Here is a 24,071-nt window from a genome sequence, read left to right on the forward strand (position 1 = left end):
CAATCCATAAACCCTGGCGAGGATGCTTAATTCTTATTCAGAAGGGCAAATAAAATAGACACTGGAAATGGTTGAAGAGAGAGAGCAGGAAGGGAGCCCACCATAGATGTCCTCTGAAAGACTCTATCCAGCAGCAGATCAAAGCAGAAGCCAGATCTCACAGTCAAACTTTGAGCAGAGCACAGGGAGACCTACGGAAGTGTGGGGGGATAGAAGGACCCAGAGAGAGTAAGAACTCCATAGGAAGCCCAACAGATTCAACAAATCTGGGCCCAGAGTCCTGACAGAGGCTGATGCACCAAACAAGGACCAGGCATGGAGAGGATCTAACCCCCTCCTCTGATCTCAGATGTAGCCCATAGGCCATTCAGTCTTCCTATGGATCCTCTACTAAAGGGAGCAAGGGATGTCTCTGCCACGGACTCTGTTGCCTGCACTTTGATCAGTCCTCCCTGGAGGGGTCCCTTACCAGGCCACAGTGGAAGAGGATGCAGGCAGTCCCCGATGAGATTTTAGAGCCCTGGGTCAGAGGAATACTCCCTGTCTTTGATGGCTATGTAAGGGGAATAGGAGGAGATAGGGAGGGAGGGTAGGACTGGCCGAAGAGGGAGAGGGCTATGACTAGGATATAAAGTAAATAAATTTTAAAAGCAAATTTAGGTTAAAAATAAAGAATAAAAAATTTGAAACTTAGAGCTCATATATGCAAAGATTTCATCTTACCATTGAAAAAATAAATGTCTTTGTGATATGCCAAAGATTCAGTCAAGTAAAGTTTTAAACTTCATAAAATCATGTGCACATCACACCAGAGGGATCTCACCTATGAGAAGACTGAAAGGAATGGAAATAGGAAAATTCGTACTTTGCAAGTCAAACTTGGTGCCAGTAAGTGATGCTAATAAGCTTGTAGTGATGATTATTTGTCTAATGTGGAAAGACATTTTTATTACAAAATTTAGGTACTTGACTAGTCAAAAGAGTTATGGTTTTTCATTACTCTACTAAATGATCTAGAAATTAAAATTTTATGCAATATATAATGATAGGATTTAAAATAGGTATACAAACTTAGAAAAATTAAAATCAATGCATTTTATCACTTATGTGAAACATAAGTAAAATTATTAACACTTAATGAGAAATATAACACTAAAATCTGTTATGATGGGTTTCCCCTTTCAATTAATCTAATCTGTATAATTCCTCAGAGATGTGCCTGTATCTTTGTCTCCTGTGTGATTCTAGATTTTCTTAAACTGACAATCAATATTAAACATATACTCTTTCAATAAATATTAATGTGATTCTCTGGAGAGAGCCTTTTTTCATACTGCTCTCTGTAGTTACAACACTGATAAAGCTTTGCAGGGGATTGGAAAAGGAAGAACAATAAGCGTTTAAGAACATGCAATATATTTCAAAGGGTTTTAAAAATGTGTAAAGAAAACCTAGGGTAGACAGTCATAATAAGAATATTATTTTGTCTAAGTGCCACCGACAAAATGATATTCTTGTTATGACTGTCTAGAGGAAGGATAGGAGGCTACCAAAAGGAGACTTGATACCCTACGATCATATAGAGGAGGAGAAGGTCCCTCTCAGTCACAATCATAGGGGAAGGGAATAGGGTGAAAGAGGGAGGGTGGGAGGAATGGGAGGATACAAGGGATGGGATGGCAATTTAGATGTATTATGAATAAATTAATTAAAAGTAATTAATTAAAAGCCATATGCCTACCTAAAAGAAGGAAATTGGTTATAGAATCTACTATAGTTAGAGAATCTCATGAAGCAGCATAAAATTTTTAGTTATAGCAATACTTAAAACAGCTTTAAATTTGAAAATTGTGTATAAGGTCATGATTCAAAATAAGACTGACATCCTAAACTCCTGAGTATTAATAAGTAATACTCTAAGCACAGTGTACTAATGAATTATTTGTTGTGGAGGAGTAAAGTTATCTTTTGCTACAATATCTCTGAAATTCCCAAGCTACTGTTACTCTATGTCATGAAGCTTCACTGGGGATGTTTTTTGTAAAAAATTGGAATTTTGTTTCTTGGTTTTTATTTCCATAAAATGTCATAGACTAATCTTGCATAAAAGCATATTCTGAAGATATGTGAATCTGAAAAAAATTCATCATTTTATCAAAGTACTTTCATTACTCATGCAATTAAGTGGCAGTTAAAATAAATCTTTGAGGTCCTTAAAACACCATCATGCCTTGGTGCTTTTACTCTTTGATGAGATTAAACTGCTGAGGAATAGAACAATTACAAGAATAGTTTCTCCAGCTCCCATCTGATTCTGCAGTCATTTAGATTTAGAGTGATTGGTGAAAACTATCTCCATTTGGAATAACATTGTTTGAGTGAACATTATTTGATATTTCTTTATATATTAATAAGAGAAACAGTGAAGAATTATGTTTTACCTACTCAAGAAATGAGCACTGGCAGAAACTTTGGAAGTTTTCTGCCAGGGGAAATTCTTCAAGTTCTAAAACTTATTGACTTACTGAATTATTTGGATTAGTATAGACTGTTTGACACTCAATTTAAATTCTTGGATTTAATAAAATATTACACAATAGCATCTATCTATATGTCATCTATTTTTCTATTCATCTGTTTGATGAGATTATTTCAGCTCTCGACATTTAAAATCTTATTATCACCATGAACATTGCATTACATTCTTCTTATATAAATTGAGTTTTATAATAAATTGTCAAACTGTCTTCCAACTGTCTACTCTTCCAATTTCTATAATTCTTCAATATTTGGCATTGTGAATATTTGTACTTTAGGCATTCTAACATGTTTTCTACAGACAGATGATGTTAAGTATATTTTCAAATTCTTTTCTTTTTTTTTTAAAAGAAGCTGTTTACATGCTTTTTCTGTTTCTCTCTCTCTCTCTCTCTCTCTCTCTCTCTCTCTCTCTCTCTCTCTAACTAATGCTTTGAGGATATCGTATGATTTGTTTTGATCATACACTGTACTCCTACAACCCTTCTCACATCTACTCTTAATGCACAAAATGACTCTTTGTCATTTATCTTTGAGTCCAATTTATGCTGCCTGTATGTAACAGATATGTAACTTGTCACTGGAGTTTAGGAAACTCACCAGGAACTACTCTTAAAGAAAACTGTCTCTTTGCTTTCCAGCATCTGTCTACTGTCAATAGCTTCTCACCTAGAAGGGGGAATTTCATGCCCACAAACACTGTCCAAGCTGGAGTTTGTTGTGGCTTGAGATTGCACAGGTCTGGTATATGCTGTAGTGACAACTGTGAGTTGCTATCATCAATTGCCCTGTTGTGTTCAGAAAACAATTTCTTTGTAGTTAGAAATCTTTGCCTCTGGTTCTTACATTCTTTTCAAAGTCTCTTCCACAATAATATATAGCCTTTGGAGTAGGGTGTGATAAAAATGATGTACTCATGTATAAGAACTCTACAGTCTCTTATTCTCTATAACTTGACCAGTTGTTTGGTATCTGTGTTGATTGACATCAGCTGCAAATAGATGCCTCTGTGATGAGGGTTGAGAGAGGCATAAATTTATGTGTAGAAAGACAAGCCATGTTCATTTAAAAGAATCATAGGAGTTTCTCTTCTGGCATCCAAGATTAATCTTAACTCTTTGCCAGATGATGATAGAAGGAATGCGTTTCTTCTTGTGCAGCAGGACTTAAATCTACTAGAATGTGGTTGTTTACTCACACAATGTTTGCTTCACAACTGCACTCATGAACAAACTGTGTTTGAACTGTAGTTACTGTGGCTCATAGGTTTCACAAGAGGGCAAGTATGGCCATTACTCCGTCCTTTGTTGGCATGTGTGGCACCTTCCAAAGCACAAAAGGTAGACAGTGAATGAGGCTGGAATGTCAGTGCAAGCTTGATATCTCCATATTCTCAAGTATGTGATGTTTTCAACCACAGGATCTTACTCTCAAGGTCTCAAGAGTAACTAAAAATGTTGGCAATCACCAGTAATGTTTGGGGATTTATGGCATCTCTCTGGCCACAAACTCCAAAAGAGGTTAACCAATTTCTGGCAAAAAGAAAAACAACAATGAAACAACAACAAAAACCCAAAAAGAAAACAAAACAACAAAACCCAAACAGCACCAACTTTTGTTTATCATCTGGTGATGTTTATCAGCGGTGTTGCTCATCGGTTGTAGGTTAACGCCATTTAAAATTAGTTATCTCCAGTGTTGTCTTCTATATTTACAGGTACACAGTTTATATGTAGGACTAAATTAAGTTATTTTTAAAGATGCCAAATCTATAAGTTTTAACTGTGTGTGACACCAATTATTTTAGTAATATCCCCCACCACCTCCTGCACCCCAAGTCTCCCTTTTCTGTTGATTTTGCATGCCTTAGTATTTGTTGAAGGATGTTTATAGGCTCAGAGAATAATTATCATTTCTGATATATTTCTTCTAATTCATTTGAGTGATTCTCTAAAGTATTAATCAAATACAGCTCTCCTTATACAATTTCTCTATATATCCAGTGAGAGCTTGTATCTATTTGTGCTCTTTTAAAACTCAGTTTATCTCTGTTAAACAGTAAGCATTTAATCTCTCTAAGATACTCACAACTGAGCAATTCTTGCCCAGTACAGCTTTACAATATAAAAAAAGAGTAGTGCTTTTGATGTCTTTAGGCTGACACTGACTGAGAGATTTATTGCCTTTTGCCCCATTGGTAAACCCAACCTTTTACATGACCACTTTGAAGTAGTTATTTCTTAGTGGCAGGGCTAAATATTATCCCCAATATCTGCCAAGAATTATTCTCACCACAGCTAATTACTAGCTGCATTGATCTCCATGCAGAGAATGGATGCTCACAAATGGGCACCTTCAAAAAAGGTAAGACAGATCTGGCACAGCAAAGACAATTGCCTTTAAAAAAATTTTTTTTAATTAATTTATTCATATTACATCTCAATTGTTAGCCAATCCCATGTATGCTCCCATTCCTCCCTTCCTCCCACTTCCCCCCTACTCCCCTCCCCTCCCCTATGTCTGTGTCTGAGGGGGACCTCCTCCCCCTGTATATGCTCATAGGGTATCAAGTCTCTCCTTGGTGACCTATTATCCTTCCTCTGAGTGCCACCAGGCATCTCCATCCAAGGGACATGTTCAAATACGAGGCACCAGAGTTTGTGTGAAAGTTAGATCTCCTTCTGAGAAGCCTGGGAGAAAGAGGAAATAGAAGGATCCAGCGGGTCCTGGAAAACTACAGGCGAGTCTGGGCCCTGGGGTCCTCCGCAAACTATGGCAACAGCCAAGGAAAAAATAGGCAATAAACCTCGAACCCCTACCCAGACTAGCCGATGGACAGGACAATTGCCTTTAATATATGTTACACTCCTATGCAATTGCCAGAAATTTGCCTTCTAAAAATTATCAGTAGTCTACCACTAAAAAATATTTTGATCATTTTCTACTGCTTTTTTTGAGATGTTCAAAAATCTACCTTGGTTTTCAATTTTTACATGATGTTTCAGGCCTTATTTAATTAGGGGGTGTAATGATAAGTATTCAGAGTAAACAGATCTTTGAGTCTCCAAATTCGAAACAGGTAAAGCTCTTACAACTCATATTGACTGAATAATTATTTATATATTAGATACTGGTGTTTTAAAAGAAAAACTACCCAAGTTTACTCAAAACTAAAGTAAAAAGAGAACTCCATATGCCCAATACCCATATTCATTAATTATCTGGATTCCAACACATTCTTTTCATCATTTTTTTCCTAATTATTTAAAGGGATGACTCTATGCTATTCAACTCCTACACAATTCTACTCACATTTCTCAAAATCATAAAACATTTCCTTCATTTGAACAATTTTCTTATCACATTAATTTGGAAATATTAACAATGGTTCTCTGATAAATTTTATATCAAATCATGTTCAATTTGAAATGTGTCAAAATTATCTAAATAGCCACAGGGGTTTAGGTTAAAAGTAGACTTTAATGTTTCCTGGGTCTCTGTTGCTTTACAACCAACCTATTCAACCCTATTTTCTTCAGTTATATTCTCTTAAAGTAGTAAACAATTTATCTGACCAGTGGAGGTGACCATACTCTTGGTGTCTCATTTTGAAGGCAATTAAATTGATGTAGGGACAGTTTTTCCTTAAAGGCTCAAGATTTTTCCTATGTTTTACTTCTAGGTTCAATATGTTTTGCTGAGAACAGGACATTTTACTGCTTTCTTTTTATCCTTACTACCTTATAACACTGCAACCAAGACATAACCATGGGAAAATCTCAGTTGGACCCTTCGAGCTTTGCAATACTCGCATTTCCCTGAAGTTGAGAAAAATGCATCTGGAGTGTCTCATTAAAAGGTGTGAGTTTTATATGCCAAGGACAATGTTAGAACTCTTTGGATGCCATGGAAATGTATTCGGTTGGATGTCTCAGGGCTTCCTTTTGTACAGAAGGAAATTGGTGGTCAGGAGGCACATGTAACATCCTGACCCTAGCTCTGAAATGTGTGCAGGGATCTGTAATTGAGATAGAGTCTGGCCAATGTTATTAGTGAGTAGGATGCGGTCTTTCCAAGAACTCTCAAGAAGGGTGGTATCTCCCAAGGCTGATACTTCTGAGTTAGGGAACTGGTGCCCACACACTCTCCACCCAAGTTCTCTGCATGGCCCGTGCCTCTATGTTGAATGGAGGACAGTTTAGTTCTTATATGATGCAAAGTGTTGATTTCTCACTCTGAATCCAACCCACATGTGCATAGTGATGGCTAGTGTGAGAGACAACCAGAGCCCACTGGCCTCACAGCCTGGCTGCTTCTCTGTCTTTCTTTTTAGGGAGTAGCCATACCTGTTTGATGATACCTACTCCTAATAGTTGCAAATATCTAGTTATTTCACTTTTAATAATGGTGTAATTGGGCCTGGATTCTAATCAGAAGAATCTGATTCTTCTTTTAGCCTGTCCTCAACGCTGCATTCAGTTGTTGTTGTTTTTTTTCTTCTGGTAGAAACAATTATTTCTTAGAAATGGAAAATTATATTATTTTTAATTTGGCATTCCATCAATAGTTATTATAAACTTCTACAAAGTTTCCTTTTCTTTATTTGTTGTGGATCATGCAAAATATATATGTGGCGACTGTAGCTAATTAAATCACTTTGTGCCATTTAAAAAAAGTAGGTGCCTTGAAATTTATCCAAAATTAAACATTATACTTTGTTGTGATTTTGCTATTATCTTTAAAGTTTTATAAAAGTATGATAATAGCTAATACTCACTCTATATATTCACAGTGACTATTTTCTGCAGCACCTTGCCAATTATTTACATTTTAATGCTTTGCCTCATTCTCCCAAGTATCACAGAGATTATATTTTCACCTGTTTTATAAACGAAGAGCTTGAATTTTCTAAATGGCTTCACAGTCATGATGCGGTGGAGAAGGAGCTCCAGTTCCAGCATTAAATGCTCGGTTCTCCATCCATCACTGCATTTTTCTTGTTGCTGTGACAAAAATAACTGATGGCAACAACCCAAGGAAGGCAGAATTTGTTTGGGATCAAAATGAGTGGGTTCAGAGCATCATAACCAGGAAGGTGTGACAGTTAGCGTGGTTGGAACAGTAACAGCAGGATGCTGAACTGGCTGGTCACGTTGCACTCACAACAGAGATACATGCATACTCGTGCTCAGTCTGTTCTCTAGGATTTACTTAGATTAGAACCCTAGGCCAGGGGATTGCCACTTACACTCAGAGTTTAGTCTTCCTTACTCAATCTTCTGTGGAAACTCAGAAGTGGGTGCCTTCTATATGACTTAAAATCTAGGCAATTAAGAAGAAAGATTAAACATCGCACTCAAATACACTATTTGCATGACTGTATCCTCTTGTTAATATAAATTTATAAATTTCTGGAGAATATAAGCAGTGTAGGAAACATTTTATTCCTAGTCTTCAGTGAGATGCTTGATGCAAAAGCACTCAACATATGCTGAAAATTGAACTAATATTTGATAAAGCTAAAAAATAATAATCCTCATTTATATGAAACCTACTATACAGTGAGGGATTTTTTTTATATTATTGGCACAAAGAGTAATGTAAGCATTGTAAGTTGCAAAATCTAAATGTGATAATAATAAATATTAAAATAACTGTTTGGTTAGAGGATAACCATTAGAGAAGAAAAACATGAAACAATTAAGTGACTTATAATTAACATTTTTCAGTTCACATATTGACATGAGACTTTCCATGTTCTTTAAAATGAAAATTTTCATTTATTAAAAATTTCTTTTATTATAGTTGTTGTATAACCAGGCTTGGTGATATGCTAAATTATAGTCTCGGCTTTAAGAGAATGCTTATGCTCCGTAAAAAAAAAAAAAAAAAAAAAAAATCACAAAATAGTCATAAGTAAATGGAAATGCACAGGGAAAGGCCACAATAGATTTATCCATTGAACTTCTGGAAGGGGTAGCCAGTAGCTTCAGTGATAAGAATTCATAATGTTCTTATTGACAAGGCTGCTGCTGAGGAAAAATGGAAGTGGTGGTTCTATGCAGCCTCCGGCCTTCCAGGCACCAATAGAGACATGAATATCAAAATGTCCCCTTGCTCTGAGCAGTAGTCAGTGATATCCTGTCTGAAAAGAGATTAAGTAACTCAAAGAGGTAAATTTCCTGTAACTCTGAAAATTTTTATTCATCTGCCCTTCTGCATCTCTCTTAAAATTATATCACTAATAAGGTGACTCCCCTACGAAAAAAAGCTTTGTGACACCTGCGACATTGACATATGGGTTTCTTCTATAAGTTCTGAATTGAGATTACTATGGGAGGAAAGAGAAGAGAACATTTCTTAGACATAGAATCACACACACAAGGTTACAATCTGCATGAATTAATATATACTAACATATTTAAGAAATAGTACATTTTGTCCTACAAAAAGTGCAAGAAAGGAAGGAAAAATGTTTAAGCCAGAGTGATAACTTTGGAGTTGACAGTGACTTGTGGGCAGCAAGAAAAGAAGTCTTAGCTAACAGGATTCAGCTCACAAGTCAAATAAGCACGCTGAATCTCTAGTAGGAGTGGATATGGAAAATATAAGGCAATAGATAGTGAAGCGTCTAGGACCTGTGATTTAATTATATTGTAACCTACTGCCATTAACATTTGAATTAGGAAAGTCCTTTTTATCCCGAGTCACTGCCCTTTCTAGTAACCTTTGGCTCCTCTGTATTTATTCAGATAGCAGAACAGATTTTGCTTCTGATAATTTAAAAAAGGATATCTGCAAGTAAAGTTTTTATCTTAAATAAAATGTTGCCTGTTATTACTGTTGTTTAACTAAACTGGCATATCATCAAGCTGCATATTAAATGACCATGCTCATACACTAGACACAGTAAGCTTCACCAGCCTTAATCAGAAAAGGCCCTCTTGGCAGATAATCATGGGGAGGTGAATGCAGACGTTTACGGTGCCCATGGTGCTAAGAATAGGTGCCAGTTGAGAGCCAAGCCTAAACAAGTTATTTAAATATCCTATAAGGTTCATAAGCCATTGTTTAAAAAAAGCATGGGAAGTACATAGTAGATAGAAGATAGGGTGAGGGGCTGAAAAATACCACCTGCTACACTTAATACAACTATTAGAATCATTAAATCAAAGAAATTATGGTAACTGAGCCCACAAAGACTAGCCCTGTCAACAATGAGTCAGAATAGGTAGGAGCTCATGGAGGCCTACCTTTGATGTATCAATATCGGCTACTGTCTATATACCCACTACTGTGGTATAGTTACCATGCGTCTACTAGTTACCAACAGATAGGACAAATCCGGGTTAAATATAACTGGTCACAAAACAAGTAGACATGAACATGAGAGAGAGAGAGAGAGAGAGAGAGAGAGAGAGAGAGAGAGAGAGACAGAGAGAGAGAGAGACAGAGAGAGAGAGAGACAGAGAGAGAGAGAGAGAGAGAGAGAGAGAGAGACAGAGAGAGAGAGACAGAGAGAGAGAGAGAGAGAGAGAGAGAGAGAGAGAGACAGACAGACAGACAGACAGACAGACAGAGAGACAGACAGAGAGAGAGACACAGAGAGAGAGACAGAGAGACAGAGAGAGAGACAGAGAGACAGAGAGAGAGGGGAGAGATGGCATGAATAGGGGTGATAGGGAGATAGGAGAAGGTGGCAGGGATGAGAGGGGTTATATCTATATCTGCAGTGGAGCAGGTGGAGGCATAGCCAGAAAGGACCAGATCTAAATGAAACATTATGTAAGTTTGTTTCATAGTAGAAATTACTGTCCAATCTGAATTATACTTAGTATACTCAGTAATGTGCATTCTCCTAAAAGGGCTTTCATTTTAATAATGACATTATATATCAGATATGAAGTAAACATCTTGTTCAAAAGTATCAATTTAAGTGATTAATAAATGAAGAGTTTATTAATTCATGAACAGTTCATAAGTGACCAGATCCACACTCAAACTCTTGTGTATCTGACTATAAGGGATGAGTTCTTAAGCATTGTTCTTCAGGACGATATGCTAGGATTATGAATTCCATTTTATACATCAATCTCATACAATATACAGAAAAGTATGTTCATAAGGGATTGAATTTAATATTCATTATTTGTTTCTCTGTTCCATCTCTGGATACATAGAACTGTTCATACAGACACAGCTCAACATATATATATATGTGTGTGTGTGTGTGTGTGTGTGTGTGTGTGTGTGTGTGTGTATCAAAGTAGCCTAGTTATTATAATGCAGGGAGTCAAGAACTTCATTTTCATCATAATATGCTTATAATGGAATGCTGTATATAGTGTAGTCTCATTGAACCTGCAGATTGAGACAGGAGGACAAAAAATTCAAAATCAACTCAAACAACTTAGAAAGTTCCTGTTTAAATAAATAAATAAGTAAATAAATAGTAAATAATAGTATAATGAAGCCTGAATCTATCTTGTAGCTCTGTGTTTTGTCTCTTGCCCAGTATGTACAGTGTCCTGGATATGATTGCCTGAATCCTAACAAACAGTTACATAAATGACACAAGTAATATCCTAATAAACTTTTCCTCATTCTTTTGTTATGTCAAATCATTTCCCACATTTTCTATTTCTTTATGGCAAATGTCAATCTTTTCCATCTTAGGCAGTATCCCCTTGAAGTAAGTTGATTTCCTGGGAAAGGCACAGGGTGGGCGGCAGTAAAGTTTACCACACATGGTATGCTGTGCATTCTCCTCTGGCATGACCAGTGACAAATTATAGACTGTGGGGTATATCTTAAAATATTGTCTACTAAAGAGACCACAAATTTTGCTTTTACTGTGTGAATATATTTGTAAAAGATATTTTAATGACCTGTTTTGTGAAGATAATATTGGTGCCAGGAGGAGAACTGAGTATATATGGCCCACTGTAATGAATGTAACTTTTCCCCAGGTTCTTTTGCTAAGTTTCATTGATAGTTTTTGTTTAATGAGTTAAAATGTTATTTTGGTATTGTGTGTGTGTGTGTGTGTGTGTGTGTGTGTGTGTGTGTGTATGTGTGTGTGCTTGTGTCCATCAAATAATTTTATTCAAATAATTTTAAGCCATAATATATTTGTGTTAGGATGATTTATACCTTTTTTTCAGCACACATGTTGGAACTCTGTGAGGAGGTTATACATATTTTAGCCATATTTAACAAGCCAGAGAGAAATGTCAAACTCTATTTGGAAAAGGTAAAAATATCTTCATAAATCTAGTCCAAAGCCTGAAAATCTTATTCTGTTGACCACCAGGCTGCAGAAACAGCTTTTATAAATATGTTCCTTGGAGACTCCAGAATTGGAACCAAGATGTTCTGATTAAAAGTGAAATGAAATTTAAATGAGATGAAATGTACTCTAAAATTTATAGTCTTTAATATTTCTAGGATACTTAGCATGTGAACAGTGGCCGAGGGAAAGCCTAATTCATCTGCGGGGATACTCAACCCAAAACGGTTGCCAGACTTACTTCTCATCTTCTTATGGTTCTGTGTGGGATCAAAGGTAGACTTGGTCTCTCAGAGACAGTCCTTTTTGTAGATCAAGAGTCAGAATATTGATACCTTACTGGGGAGGGCCCATGATTAATTTCAACTCTTTCCTTGTGAAGCAAAAGGTTCTCTGTATGTAATGGTGCCACAGTACACATTTTTAAAATAGCAATAAAAATGACCCCATGATAACGCTTTTGCCATCATCAGAGAAGGACAGCAAGAAACAAAAGCATTCTCCACAGTTGTGTGGAGAGGGAGGATTGACTCTGACATGAACTCTGGTGCTCCATATTAGACAACCTCCCCTTGGTAGGGAGGCCTGATGGCACTCAAGGAAAGAATAAGGAGGCTACCAAGATGAGACTTGATAGCCTATCACCATATAGTGGTGGAGGAGGTCCTCTTCGGTCTTAGACATAGGGGAGGGGAATACGGTGAAAGCAGGAGGGAGGGAGGAATGGGACGATACAAGTGATGGGATAACAATTGAGTTGCAATCTGAATAAATTAAGAAAATTAAAATTAAAATTTAAAAAGCATGAAGCAAACAAAACAAACAAACAAATGCAATTTAAAGTTGATGAGAAAGATTCTCCAGTGATAAAGCTAGATTTACAGTCTTTTTTTCACAATCTCTGCCAACATAAGAGAGATACAGAGTTTCCTGCAAATAATGTACATGAATAAAGCTACATTTGGAAATCAATGCAAAGAAAAGGTATATATTTTAGTTGAAGGCTTGGAAAGCTTGTCTGGAACATATAAGCAGAATGAAAGTAAAAATTATTTCACCAAAAAAGCTCTGTTAAGCATGAAATACAGTAAACAGAAAACTAGAAAACAGTTGGAAGAGGTTTCGAAAAGCCCAGACCCTGGTTCATTGTAAGCTTCAAACTCTTTGACAGTACCATGTTTAACTTACTAATTATCTGAATTTCCTCTTTTGTATAACTATAGTGAAATTATTCATTTCAAAGTGCTTTATAGAGTTAATTTGTGTTTTAAATGAAAATATTGGTGAATATTTTCATTTCACATTTTAGTTAACTGATAAAATTTAATGTAACATATATTTTGAAATACACGCACATGGTGTTGGTTATGGTTATGGTTCTGTGGCTGTGAAAAGACACATTTATCAAGGCAATTCATACAAGACAACATTTATTTGGGCCTTGCTTCAGAGGGTTAGTCCGTCGTCATTCTTGGCTGAGAGCACCATGTAGGCAGACATGGTGCTGAAGAAGCAGCTAAAAGCAATATGCTGACCAACAGTCAGCAAGAATCAGCAAGAGACACTGGGTCTGCCATGAGCTTCTGAAACCTCAAAGCCCATTCGTAGTGACTGATTTTTCAACAAGGCCATAACTCCAGACCCTTTCCAAACAGTTCATCAACTGGGGAGTAAGCATGCAAGTACAGTGAGGGCCAGCCTCATTCCAGCCACCAAAGTGTGTTCTCTAAACCTAACCATATAGTAAAGACATTGTCTTAGGCGTGTTTCAGTGGTAAGAACATGTAATCTCTATTCTATTAACATTGTAAAAGAATGGAATATAGTATTATTAATTACTGTCACATATCTACTAGGTCTCTTGAAATTCTATATCTATACGAAAGGAAATAAATTAAAGTTTTTCAATCTTTGGATAATATTTTTCCAGCCCCTACAATTACTCTGACCATTGATGTCTACTATTCTCTTAGTGTTTTATTATGAATGAGTTGAACTTTTCTTCATCCCATATATAAAATTAAACTCAATTCAAATGCATTAAAGACTTAAATAGATGTTTAAGATGTTAAAAATACCATTTATACTAAGTATTGTTTATCTAATCTTAACTTGTAATTGTTTTAATAATGAATAACCATTTAGAAGGGACACATTAGCATATTTGGGAAGATTAACTCATCATAGAGGTATGTAATATCTTTTAGTGATGTTGTAATATTTAACAAATTGCATGACTTGGTGTCCAGCTAAATTTGAATATAGCTGAACACTGAAACCACTTTAGTGTAAATATGTCATAATATTTACTGTATATCTTTATGTTATTCAGCCAGTTTTACCCCATCCCTGTCCCCCTCATGGAATAATACTTTTATTTTTCTGTACTTCCAGGACATTTTCTGGATGTTATTTACTTATCTGGCTAGAAAGAATATCTTGTATTTATGCTAGATTCTATGGCAGGAGATATGGTTTGAGCAGTCTTACCAAGAAGTCATAGGAGTGATGTATAAGCTTTTTGGCAAGCCTAGTCAGAAAGAAATAACCAGGGCTTTTGGATGAAAGTACTGGAAAATAGAAACAGTTTTACCTGTGGGTGTTGGAAACCAAGCTGTTAGATTTTGATCCAGAGTTGGCAGGGTGAGCCTGTGAAATAAGGGACAAATTAAACCAATATAGAAATGTGAAACAAAATAGCAAAGATATGGGAGAGAAAGAACAATTTTCATTTCTCTAAAGTGTCTCTGAGCCTAGAGATGGGTGACTAGATTTGATATATACATACCCTTTCAGTTATTGGAGCCATTAAATTTTGTGCTTAACTAACACCTATCCTCCACAAAAGTAATGGATAATTGTCATCTGAAAAACAATAAAAATCTTTCCCTATTGTTAGGAACTACAGAATTGTACAAAGACAGTGGGGTACTAGGTGAGAGAGAGAGAGGATAGATGTGAAAAATAGATATTTTATTTTTTATTTTAATATTGTTTTACATATGCATTTTATTCAAGGTCTCTCTGTCATTGTGGTAATGTGGCAGATGGAACAGTAGATCCTGTAGACTCAGGTGGCTGAGCTCTGTGGTGGCTTACTTATGGCTAGAAGTCAATGCTTACTTGTTGGGAGCCCAAATGCCTTTCATCCTCATTATGAACATAGAGTTAATAAGAAGAAAGCTAATTTTATTTTAAAATATTCAAAGACATTTAAATTTATTTTAAAATCAAGGTCATGCTAAATTACTTTTTCTGTGTTCTAGTCAGTAAAATTACATATTAGAGCTATTGTCAAGAAAAAAGACAATAACTATACAAAGCATGGAAACAACATTGCACTGTTCATGAAACAGGAGAGAGCCTGATACACCTATGGTGACTAGAGGGCCCATAATATAAATTAAACTAACAATTATGTATCTTTCATTCAAGAATACCTATAAAAAATAATATCCCTTATCATTTGTTTCCAAACACATGATAAATATTTTGAAACCTCTAATGATACCTGTTTCTTCACCCAGTGTTAGTGCCACTGTCATTTTGGCAAATAGTAGCCAATATTAAAAAGGTAAACAGTGAATCATTAGGCAAGTGAAAAATTAATTCCTCAATCTAGGACTGTTGGATTTGAATAAAGTCTGTATATATATATATATCTCACAGGGTAACTGAATAGGAAATGGTCAATTGAGTATATTCCCAGGGAGAAATTATTTTAGCAAAATATACTATTGAAAGTACATGTAGAACATATACATATATATGTTGTATCAATAAACAATTCAGCTTTAACCACCATAAAATTTATCATTAATATGGCAAATATATTTCTGTAAATTATTTAAAAAATTGGGAAAATAACCATAATACAAACTTAAAGGATTTTTATAGAAAGAGAGGTCTTAGACATCTTACAATTAGTGACATAGGCATTGGTAGTGATTAGTACTTACTAATTCTTATTGTTATTAGCATGAATATTACTTAGTAAAGTTGCCATGTATAATCTGTAGCTACTTTTGTTTGAGTACCGATTCCAAACTATTAGGCTGTGTATGAGTGCACTTGAATCACTTTTCTGTGAACTCAGATTTTCTTAATTCCAATACATTTATTTTCTTAAGGAATCATCAAAAACACTTTGATAAGCCAAATTAGACAAGTGAAGATTTCAACTGCCTAGGAATATATTTTCTTTAAAGAATAAATTGATAAAAATTGCTGGGCAATTTGGGTTTTGTTTTTTGTCAAAATTTTAATGTGTGCAACATTGTTTGAGGCATAAGATGACCTAGAAGACAGGTTTACTTCTTCTTGTCCTTTGATCGCTGCCTCAAGGGTCCTGAAGTACAACTGAAACATAATTTTCTAATCTATTCAGATCTCTTGTGTATCTTTAAGGATGCTTCAAGAAAGAGATTTTAGTGTCTGATATCGTTCTGTTTAACACTACAATTGCTGCAAAGTTATATAAGAAGTGCAAGCTAGAATACTGCATTTGTTTGGGGTTTATTAAGGACTTCTACCATTCTAACATCCGTCAAGTTGGGTTTGACACTTGTTTAGCTATTTAACTCCAAAATCCCTTCCTTAAGTATATTTCTGGTACTTCATTTTTTTTGAATGTTCAAATGACTTACAAACTGCTGCTACTTCATACACTTGTTAGAAAATAGGAACTAATGTGCAAAGGATTCAGTTTAGATCTTCTGTAGACTGAATTTTGCCCATGGATGCAGCCCATAATCTTTCAAGGAGTTTACACATTTTATTGTTTATTGTACTCAACAGCTCCCTTTGGCTTGAAACCCACTTCAAATCAGAGCACCTTGAATCTAGGTGGTAGGATTTAGATTTGTAATCTGTATGAACCTGTAAGAACCTGTGGCTATTTGAAATTGTCTCTGGAAATTTCTGGAGAAGTCCTTGGAGTTCATGCTTATTATTCCCAGAAAGATGAAGAGGTTAAAACTCCTTGATCTTGGGTTTAGGAATGTATCTCAGTAGAACATTCTTTTTCTTTTATTGATATTTACTTTTTAGCCCTTTGAGTACAGAAGGTTTTTGGAAGTAGAAATCTTATTTTACTTCAGTGTGAATTTTATTTTTAAAATATGTCTTGTCTTCTTTTTATTTTATATTTCTTCCTGTCTTCTGGTTTTGTGATGGCAGCTGTTGAGTTGTAGTTTTCTCTCCTTTTACTACAAATGATTCAGACTGACCTAGATTGGAGTTTTATCTGCAGGTAGGCAGACAGGCAGGAAGTAATTAGAGATCTGACTGTATTAAAAACTACTTATATCTGAATATGATTTACTGCATTTTTCCGATAAAGGTTTCTCTCTGGTCTCTGGTGAGGTTGTAATTACCACATCATCTCCAAACTTCAACAGCTTAGATATGGAATTTGCAAGCATGCATGCTGTGCAAGCACAAATTTGATGCCTATGTTTAGACTTTTTATGACCATGTTGCAAATTCTAAGGCAGCATTTCTGCAGTGGAAAGTGAAGATGTAGTATGGAGAGATGAAGCAAGAAAAAGCAGATGTGATTTTTACACTAATGCTTTACTTAATCAGCAAAAGGAACAGAAATAATTTCATTCCTATGAAGCAAGCTAACAAAGAAAAATTAACATGCATTAGCTGATTATTTGCTACTATGCCATGGGCTAAGAATGAACTACATATCTTCCATTGAGTCTACTAATAGGAAGTATTATTTATTTACTTACATACTGTGATTCTGGGCTCCTGTGACTTACTAATGGATTTTCAACTAAAAACTTTTATTAAAACTGTGTAAAATGAAATATAAGTTAGGCATATAACAACGCTGGTGGTTTCAGTAAGATTGGCTCTCATAGGGGCCCTTGAATGCTTAAAGTATGATGCTATTTGAAAACTTCAGGAGGTGTGGCTTTGGGGGAGGAAATGTATCACTTTTAAACACTTTGAGATTTAAAAGCCCAAGCCAGCTCCACTGCCTCTCTCTTCCTGCTGCCTTGGGCTGCAGATGTAGAACTCTCAGCTTCTTCTCCAGGACTGTGTCTGCCTGCATCCTGTTAAGCTCCATAGTATGATGAGAGTGGACAAAACCTTTGAAGGTATAAGCTATAAGCTCTCCCCTATAAGTGTTGCTTAGTCATGGTTTCTCTTCACAGTAATAGAACATTGACTAAGACAACACAATGCTAGAGAAGTACCCTGATTGAGCAATATGTTTCCACATATTGTAAATAATAATAAACACATTTAAACATTGTTGAAATTATATTTATAAAAAAGTGTTTGCTTCTCTCACTTTATTTCTTACCTTGGCTTTCACACAAACAATTGAGACTCTTTTTTAAAAATTGTATTTATTTAAGTAATTTATTCAGGTTACATCTCAATTGTTATCCCCTCACTTGTATCTTCCTGCTCCCCCTCCCTCCCTCTTTCATCCTATTCCCCTCCCCTAGGTTTGGGACAGAAGGGGACATCCTGCCCCACCGTATGATCACAAACTATCAGATCTCATCCAAGTAGACTGTTTATTTGTTTAAAAATAAGCTTCATAATAATAATCTTGAGCAGTTTAAATCTGTTCAAAGCCTTCTATGCTTTCCTTCCTTACTCCCAGCAAGCATCCCAGAAATACTTGCACTTTGTTCGTTCTTTGGCTCTAGCTCCTTTCTTCTGATCTTCCTTGGACCTCTCCCTCCTCACTCATCCCACTCAACCTACACTGGCATGAAATCCATCCCTGTTGCATCCTCTGCTCATCTGTTGGCTATAAGCTGCTTTATGACATAACAGGGAAAATTAGGGGGCACTGTTTGCACAACATTGAGACTGGAAAACAGAATCTCCAATACTTAGGCCTACACAAATAACAAGTTTGATTATTTTGCTAGAAGTCCTCTAAGGCACCACTGTATTCCTGTGCCAGTAGGGAATACACCTATCACAGCAATATTTGTGAAAAGAAACATTCTTCTATAACAAAAAGATCTACATGGATTTTTTTCTTTTTTCCTTGTTTCTGTTAAGATTGAACTCAGTTTTTTTGTACTTGCTAGGGACATGCTACCACTGAGCCACACATCGAAATGTATATGAGAATTTCAACATCAAATGTTTATGAAATGTTAAAATAATATCAAAACATATACTAAACAGCATCAAAGATAACCGAAGTGTAAAATATAATAAAGCTCGTTAACAATAAAAGATGTTATAAAGGTTCTCATTTTCCTTTTTTTATCCTGCTTTAACCTCAATACCAGACTTCATATTTGATTCTTTGTGGTAGGTCTTTAATTACATTGCCCAAGTACCAACCTCATTATCAACAACCACAATAATTCCTTACTTCCTTCAAAGATTATTGACTCACAACTGAACGTCTTAACTTGCAATTCATAATCACTAGGTTTAAAGAGAAACTCTATTGTCTCTTATACATATAAATACCCTCAGTTTTGCTAAGGTTCATGGGCTTGGATGACAGAAGGATCACAGGAGAAAGACAAGTATGGGCGGAGAAGAAGGAAGAGGCCAAGATGGGTTAGCATGGAGAGCCACATGGCTGGAAGGAACTGAGTCTGACACGTGACATGGAGAGACATAGCTCCTATATAAACCACAGGCAAGTGTTTTGGGGTTGTGGATGGGAAGTAACCCAGACAGGAATGACTAAAGCAGATGGCATGAAATGGGGGCTGAGAAATAAGGATACAGCATAGGGAGTTTATATCTGGCCAGCCCTGTGTGTAATAAGGCTTATTTAAAACACAACAGTTGCCTGTGGATTTATTGATATTGATATTAACATTTAATGTAGTGAGTGAATAATAATCACTGTAATATTTACAATATTTTAATAATAAACATTATTAGCCATTTATATTTTCTGCAAAAACAGACACAATTACAACTGATGGATAGGCCTACAGATAGGCAACTCTAAACAAGGTGTTTTCAATGACAGTACTTGGGGTGTTTAGTGGTGATGGAATAATGACAGTATTATATCTACAGAGTTATGAGCTACTAAGAGTGTAAATGTGAAGTTAAATGTGAAGTAAGTAAATTGTGTAACACTAGTGATTGGCTTTGAAGAACAGAAAAGTCCAGAGATAAAGAAAATAGAGCAGTATTGTCCTTGGCTGGTGCCATAGTTTGAGCGGGACCCCTGGGCCCAAATTTGCCTATCATAATGTTCTTCTTGTAGGTTTCTAGGCCCTCTGGATCCTTCTACTTTGCCATTCTCCCTTGCTTCTCTCATCTAGAGTCCCAGTAGGATGTCCTCTACTCTGTCCCAGTTTCCTGGTAAGTGAAGACTTTCATGGGACATGCCTCTTGGGCTAGGATGCTGATATAAGTGATTATATACCATTTGACTCTTTCTGCTTCTGGGTTAACTCACTCATTATGATCATTTCTAATTCATAAACTTCAAACCCCTACCCAGATCTAGCCAATGGACAGGACATTCTCCACAGTTGAGTGGAGAGTGGGGTATGACTTTCACACATATTCTGGTGTCTCATATTTGACCACGTCCCCTGGATGGGGAGACCTGGTGGCACTCAGAGGAAGTATAGCAGGCTACCAAGAAGAGACTTGATACCCTATGGGCATATACAGGGGGAGGAGGTCCCCCTCAGTCACAGTCATAAGGGAGGGGAGTAAGGGGAAAATGGGAGGGAGGGAAGAATGGGAGGATACAAGGGACAGGATAACCATTGAGATGTAATATGAATAAATTAATAAAAAATTCTAAAAATTTTAACTAAAAATAAAAAAGGGAAAAAGAAAAAAAAAAGAAAATAGGCCAGAAAATTAATAGGTCAAAAGAAGAAATAAGGCCCCTCTGGCTAAGGTAGAATAAAAAGGGAAGGAAGTAAAGAGCTATAATAAGAAAACCTAAGAACAATAAAAATAAAAAGTGTCAGCATTAGTAGAAAAATGGAAAGGAGAAACAGGACAGAGAGATAATTTGAGACAGAAAAAGACAAAGAGAAAGAGATAGTGATGGAGACACACAGAAAGGAAGAGAATAGAGAGAGACAGAGTCAGAGATAGAGACACACAAAGACAGACACACAGAGACAGACAGACAGAGAAGATAAAATTACAGAAAACTCTCCTTTGTTTTGCCACCAGTCTCTGGACTTCCAGAGTATGTGGTTCATAGAGATACTATATAGATAGGTGTCTTATATAGAAGTATAGAGACTATATTGTCGTTGAGTCACAAAATACCTATTCAGCTGTATGATAAAGATGCGACCTCTTGGTTATTTTATTGAAAAATCTTTTGTTTTTTTGCGTCATAACAAATGAATTTATGTTATTAATAGCTTTTTGAGTTGTTTATAATTACTGTCCTGAAAACAAATTCTTTGTTATATCATTAAAAATCTTTAAGATATTACACATACAATACCATAGTATATGGAGCTGATTTTAATTCTTCCCTTCTTATTTATACTTTATTCTTTTTTTTCCTGGTTAATCTGGCTACACCTTATATTTTTAATAGATGTAGCTAGGGTAGATAAGCTCTTCCAGCCCTGGTTATAGAAGACAGTATTTGTTGTTCACCACATTGAGTTTAATATTTGCTGATATCGTGCAAAGTATATTTTTTTCTATAATTGTGTCTTGGGGAACTAAGTTTTTACTTAGTTTAAAACCTGTGCCATGATAATCGATTTTCATCCTTCAAACTGATAACACATTTATCTATTTGTGTGTGTGTGTGTGTGTGTGTGTGTGTGTGTGTGTGTGTGTGTGTGTGTATGTACAAGGGAGATTCTGTACTTTCCTCTCCTTGTAGTATTTTTATAACAGGGTTGAGACTCACTTGGAACTCAAGACATGCTAAATTGCTTGAGCAATCTCTTTTTTCATGTACCTGTGATATATACATGTATGTATACATGTCCATGTGTGTGTGTGCTTACGTGCATGTGTGTGCAGGGGTTATTGGGATATACACACTTCTGCCAGAACGTGATGTACTCAGGTGGCTTCTTCTATTGTTCACCCATTAACTTTTTTAAAGCAGGGATTCTCTTTGATATGGAGCTCACTGACCATGGCTACATCAGCTGTCCTGCCAAGCCACTGCGATAAGTTTTTCTTTCATGACTTAGATATGGGAATATAATCGTGTGGACCACAGTAGCTATTTTTCGGAGTAGATACTGGCAATCCAAACTCATGTCAAGTCCCCATGCTTGCGGAGCAAACATTTTATTGACTGAGCCATCTTTGCAGCACTGTCAATTTATCCTGAAGAAAATAGTGACAAATTAAGTGTATTATACTGCTTAGATTCAGCTGCTTGAAAGGAGATAGTAATTAAAATAACATGATAGTAACAAAAACACAGAGACTATTGAAATAAAAGAGGCAGTGTAGAAGTAAAAACTTACAAATATAATCAATTGCTTTCCACAGAGTTTCCGGAATACATAATTGGCAGAGAAAAATCTTTTCTAAAAATAGTGCTGGGAAAACTAGATATCCACATACAAAAGGCTGAATTGTACACTTAACATATAATTTATCAAAGTCAACTTTAACAGGTTAAAGTTAACATATGGGACTAGAACATTTCAACTTTCTATAAGAAAATACTGAAGAAAAGTGTTAATAACGTGTGTGTGTGTTGTGTAATGTTGTTTTGAAGTCACAGGAATGAAAGTCCAAACTTAGTCATTAGACTACAATAAACTAAAAAACATTAGCACATAATATAAAATAAAATATTGAAATGCAGCCTATGAAATTTCATGCCTGACAAATGCTAAGGTTAAAATATACAAGAACAGCAGGCCAAACACAAATAACATCATCACGCCAAGATCTTCAACTCACATGTCTTCAAAATGCACAGATGGCTCCTCAGTGGCTTAAAAAATGTTCAAAGTCAATAGACATCTGGGAATTGCAAATAGTACACCTTACCACTGTGAGCATGGGCTTCTCAAAACAAAAGCCAAAATACAAGCTCTGATGTGGAGGGCTTGAAATGTACTTATACACCACTCATAAATATGTAAAATGGTACAAATTATATATTTTATTTTTAAAATGCTAAAATATAATTTACATAAAATTTGGCACTATACATATACACAGACACTACAGCAATTAATGAAAAAGGGGGCAACAAATTTGAAACTGGGAGTTTAATAAATTGCTCTCCTTTTAAAATAAAGGATGTAGTAATAGTCACTTTTTATACCAGCATATACATAAAATAGACTAAATCAATGATAAAGAAGGTAGATTTTATGTTTAATGTCATATAACAATACAAATAACAACACTAATATAACCAGTTTCCTAATCTCTCGCTATTTTGTAATTAATAGTAAAATATCCTGCTCAAGAAAAACCTGGAAAGTATTGTATACAGGTAGTATTTTCCCCAATTCTTCCCTTTATTTTTCTCTCTAAAAAATTAAAATAAGATTTATCTCCCAGCAATCCCATTTAAAATAAAACTTTAATGATGATAGCCTGCTAATACAAATTCAAATCTCAATTGCTTATCTTCATCATACTTGAATTTTTTTAGTTCTTTTACTTGAAAGTAAAAGTTAGAATTTGGTAAAGTAATATGAAAAAAACTCAAGTATTCTACTTATACTTTGGCCAATTTTATACTAGTCAGTATACTATTATCAAAACCAAGAAGATAGATAGATGGGTCCATAGTTAAGAATATTGGCTGTTCTTCCACAGGATACAGATTCCTTGGCTCAGAACCATCTGTAACTTCAGCCCCAGCATATCCAATACTCCCTTCTGCTCACATGTGAGCACAGACAAAGATGCAAGTAAACTACAGAAACACTCTCAGAGAGGGGGGGAGGGGGAGGAAGGTAGGAAGGGAGAGAAATTTTATGTATAATTTTAAAAATCAGGGATTTGAAGCACTGCTTACTAAACAATGTATCTTATTTGGAATTTGTAGGTTTTACATACACTAATTGGATTAAAGGTGCTATGACATAACATTGCGTGTGTGCGCGTGTGTGTGCGTGCGTGTGTGTGTGTGTGTGTGTGTGTGTGTGTGTGTGTGATCTATTTATTTGTTGAAGAAACATTTGTATGGTTTCTGGTTTGGGTCCATAAAAATTAAAACCTAAAATTGTTTATTTATATTTGTAAGTGAAAATACATTCATCTATGGTTCATAAGTTGATGAGTTGAGTTTCATGAGGTACAAATG

At 35.6% G+C, this 24,071-nt stretch overlaps 1 long non-coding RNA gene across 1 annotated transcript in view; it reads right to left on the minus strand.

Annotated features, from left to right (window-relative positions):
• The window catches only part of LOC311599274, a 37,075-nt gene extending 22,597 nt beyond the window's left edge, over nt 1-14,478 (minus strand). Inside the window, exon 1 of the long non-coding RNA XR_014779850.1 lies at nt 14,421-14,478. This is a non-coding gene — a long non-coding RNA (uncharacterized lncRNA). The remainder of the gene's footprint in view (nt 1-14,420) is intronic.
• Nucleotides 14,479-24,071: the final 9,593 nt, after the last annotated feature.

This window comes from Acomys minous, assembly GCF_964271855.1.
Source record: "Acomys minous genome assembly, chromosome: 6".
NCBI lineage: Eukaryota > Metazoa > Chordata > Mammalia > Rodentia > Muridae > Acomys > Acomys minous.